Raw genomic sequence first — 4,752 nt, 5'->3', positions numbered from 1 at the left:
CTGCTCAGTCAGACTGCTCTATAAATATCAAATCATAGAATTTATTATTATATAATAAACAGAGAAATACAAGCCTTTGGTCATTCATATGGTCAAATCGGAAACTATCATTTAGAAAACAAAACGTTTATTCTTTCAGTGAAATACGGAACCGTTCCGTAAGTCTAAATATTGCTGTTACATTGCACAACCTTCAATGTTATTTTAAGAAAGGCATTGATGTTTATGGTTAGTTACATTCGTGCAACAATTGTGCTTTTTTCGCGAATGCGCTTTTGTTAAAACATCACCAATTTGGCAAATTAGGCTGTGATTCGATGATAAATTAACAGGCATCACATTAATTATATGCAACGCAGGACAAGCTAGATAAACTGTAATATCATCAACTATGTGTACAGTCGTTGTTACGTGCCTCCTTGAAGGAGGGAGGTGCAGGAATCAGGAGCAGGAGAGCAAGGAAGTCCCAGTGGCACAATAGTTTATTCAGAAGTCCCAACTCAACAACAACATGGGGGGGAATACGCCCAAACGAGGTCACCCCACACAGGGAAATAAACGCTACACACGGAGGAGAAACCTCTACTCCTAAACACATACAACGGTACAACTGCCGTGTGAAAGAAAACCCTGTGGTGCAGACACGCACCCCTAATCAAGTAACCACAGCAAACAATCCCGCACAAAGACTAGCAGGCAGCGGAGGTAAATAAACCCACCGAAATCAAATAATAGGACACAGGTGTAAACAATTCAGACAGACACAAACGAAAAGGAAAAATTGATCGGTGGCAGCTAGTAGGCTGGCGACGACGACCGCCGAGCACCGCCCGAACAGGGAGAGGAGTCACCTTCGGTGGAAGTCGTGACAGTCGTGGCCAAAAGTTTTGAGAATGACACAAATATTAATTTTCACCAAGTTTGCTGCTTCAGTGTCTTTAGATATTTTTGTCAGATGTTACTATGGAATACTGAAGTATAATTACAAGCATTTAATAAGTGTCAAAGGCTTTTACTGACAATTACATGAAGTTGATGCAAAGAGTCAATGTTTTGATTCTTCTTTTTCAAGACCTCTGTAATCCGCCCTGGCATGCTGTCAATTAATTTCTGGGCACATCCTGACTGATCGCAGCACATTCTTGCATAATCAACGCTTGGAGTTTGTCAGAATTTGTGGGTTTTGTTTGTCCACCCACCTTTTGAGGATGACACAAGTTCTCAAGGTGTAAGGTCTGGGAGTTTCCTGGGCATGGACCCAAAATATCAATGTTTTGTTCCCCGAGCCACTTAGTATCACTTTTGCCTTATGACAAGGTGCTCCATCATGCTGGAAAAGGCATTGTTCGTCACCAAACCGTTCCTGGATGGTTGGGAGAAGTTGCTCTCGGAGATGTGTTGGTACCATTCTTTATTCATGGCTGTGTTCTTAGGCAAATTGTGAGTGAGCCCACTCTCTTGGCTGAGAAGCAACCCCACACATGAATGGTCTCAGGATGCTTTACTGTTGGCATGATACAGGACTGATGGTAGCGCTCACCTTGTCTTCTCTGGACAAGCTTTTTTCCGGATTCCCCAAACAATCGGAAAGGAGATTCATCCGAGAAAATGACTTTACCCCAGTCCTCAGCAGTCCAATCCCTGTACCTTTTGCAGAATATCAGTCTGTCCTGATGTTTTTCCTGGAGAGAAGTGGCTTCTTTGCTGCCCTTCTTGACACCAGGCCATCCTCCAAAAGTCTTTGCCTCACTGTGCGTGCAGATGCACTCACACCTGCCTGCTGCCTGAGCAAGCTCTGTACTGATCCCGCAGCTGAATCAACTTTGGAGACGGTCCTGGCGCTTGCTGGACTTTCTTGGGCGCCTTGAAGCCTTCTTCACACAATTGAACCGCTCTCCTTGAAGTTCTTGATGATCTGATAAATGGTTGATTTAGGTGCAATCTTACTGGCAGCAATATTTAATTGACCTTCCATAACGGCCACTGACAGTAAACTAATCTGTGAATACACAGTACCGTATAGGATCTCACTACAGTGTATATGCTTACATTATGCATAGGAATTATATTTGGCCTTTACTCTTATGAGATCCTTAAAGGTTATTAGCGAGGTCATTAACCTAGAACCTTAAGGCTCTGAAGGTTTTTTTCCTCCCTTGTGGGGAGACTTTTATTTGATTTATTCATAAAGTTTTTTTAGGGACAATATACATATACAAAAATGTAGAGAAAAGATGTGTTGCACCAGATTTATTTCATGTGTCATATCCAGAACCACTGGGATCCGTGCAGTCAGCGCTCTTCAACGTAATACTATACCATATACGTCTAAAAAGGGAAATGCATCGACCGTGGAGTCACATGAAAAACACATATCTGCATTTCAACCCAATCCCATTGTGCCATACAGTGAGATGGGTAGAAGGCTCTGTTCTCCTCTCCTCCGGTGAACACAAGCAGCACTTTCCTGTTAAACATATACTTTGCCAGGGATTACGGTGAGAGGTTATTGTCGTCACAACAACTTTTCTTTTCTCTATTCCCTAAAAGGTTTGTRGCGTGGCGGACCCGATATCCATAACTCATGTTCTACACATCCACCTCTTGTTGTGTAACAGTCAGTATGTTAGACTGTGACATCCCCTGGCTGGGCGCCTTAAATAACGACGAAGGAAGTAGACATTTRGTCCGCCTTCAGAGCTATCCTTATCGAGTGCAAAATCGCTACCGACTTGAATGGCCTTCAGCTGTACCGCTTCCCTATAGGGTGAAGAGTGTATTTAAAAGTTCAGCCACCATTATTTAGTCATAATATAATTTGGCTACCATTACCTCCGAGCCAGGAGAGTGCTCTTCACACACTAGTGTAGTTACTCAGGCCCTGCTCCTGGGGAGAGGGGATAATGAGATTTAGAAACAAAAGGCAACCATTTTGGCAGGCTCTCGCGTACCTCAATGGGGCTCTCTCGTTCACAATGGTCAGAGATGAAAAGGAGTTAACAATGAACAATAGACACTAATCCTTTCTCTCTTCAGCAGATTATGCTTACGCTCGCCGCCATCTCTCCTTTAAATGCCTGTTTACAATGTGGCCCTAGCTACAAACAGGTGATAATGAGCCCAGAGCTAGATACACACGTGTGAGGAGTTTACAGCACTGAGGGATGGCGGAGGTTTTTAATCCTTTCATTTTCTATATGAGGATGAAACTGTATTGTACTGTATTCTCTCTGCATCCTTTCTCATCCTCTCTCTCTTTAGTCTTCTCTCTCTCTCTCTCTCTCTCTCTCTATCTCTCTCTGTCTCTCTCTCTCTCATTTCTTAACACTCCCATGCTGGGTCACTTAACATTTTAAATAGACAAAAAAGGACCCCGAATAGTATATTCAGTGTCTGATGAGCTGGCCTGTGAAGAGCCTGACTGTAATCATAGAACGCTGCTCTGAGCTGTGGCTGGCAGGGAGTCGGGCAGTGCCAGGGACTCCTATATGAGAGAGGGGCCTGAGATGAATAGGACAGTCTTMCTCTGTGAGATTCCTCTGACAAGAGTACGTGGCTAGCACGGTGAAACCAGACGAAAACACCTTAACATTAGTCTCTCAGTCCACTGTGCCCAATAATCCAAAATACACCAAGGCTTCTCAGCTCTGTGGGTTGTTTAATTGGAACTTTGTTCGACGAGAAAGAGAGAGACGGAGAGAGTTGGCGGATAAGTTTAGTGGCCTACTGGCCGTCTTCATTGAGCTGAGGATTTGAAAAGAAAACGGCCTCGCGTTTGTTCTTCTTCTTTGTACATGTTCTGTCTGTAATTTTAGGGGCGTCAGTATTTAGAAGGGCCTATAGCGAATGTTGTGAAGTTGAAATGAGGGCGATGAGGTTTACGGTGGAAAGAAACGTTTGCTAGCATCACATCAATGCAGAACAAAACGGTTCTCCATGTTTTCACATGATTAGAGTGTTGCTATGGCTTTTGGCGTCAGTATTTCCCATGGGTTATTGTCACGATACACAGGGAGTCAGGAAGCAGGTGCAGAAGGAGAGTTTAATACAATGATGAAGGCAAATGAACAAAAGAGGCGATGCGTATTGAACATGAAAGCAAACCAATAGTGCCTGATGACTGAGCCACTGAGGGTTTGAATAAAAGGAAGATAATCAAGATGATGATGAAGTCCAGGTGTCGTGACGATGGTTGCCAGGACTGGTGGTTAGTAGACGGCAACGTGGAGCGCTGGAGGTAGAGCAGCAGTGGCGTGACAGCTAGACCTATTGGTTGGTACAGTTGCAGCTGACTTAGGACTTAAGATTTTGTCCTGGCTTTAAATTATGGGTTTGGCACACAAGAAAAGTCTTTGGTCTGTATCACCTACACTGTTTGGCTACCACTTGGTGAAAGCATTACAACTTCAATATGCAGAAGCAGCATTGTAGCAAGTTTGTCAATGTCTATATCTGAAGAGAAATACTAACTTTAAACTGTGATTCCGTCAATAATGCTGCAGTGGCTTTTAAAGAGTGTTGTTGATTCAGTAATGTATTGTATTCAAAGCACTCCCTCTTATAACGAGTTTGATGCCTTTGGGAGTCCCAACAACTGTGCTCCTTTCAAATTGTTAAAAAAGAACTTCAATCTCTCTTATCTCAGATGTACACGGTGGTGCTGCTGTCGATCAGTATTCCTAAATAGAAATGATTGCCTGATATAGTATGGTGGGACTTGGGAGTGGTAAGACAACATCTGAAAGTTTGAAC

Source organism: Salvelinus sp. IW2-2015, unplaced genomic scaffold (assembly GCF_002910315.2).
Source record: "Salvelinus sp. IW2-2015 unplaced genomic scaffold, ASM291031v2 Un_scaffold5031, whole genome shotgun sequence".
Classification (NCBI taxonomy): Eukaryota; Metazoa; Chordata; class Actinopteri; order Salmoniformes; family Salmonidae; genus Salvelinus; species Salvelinus sp. IW2-2015.
Note: the sequence above shows the minus strand (reverse complement) of the source record.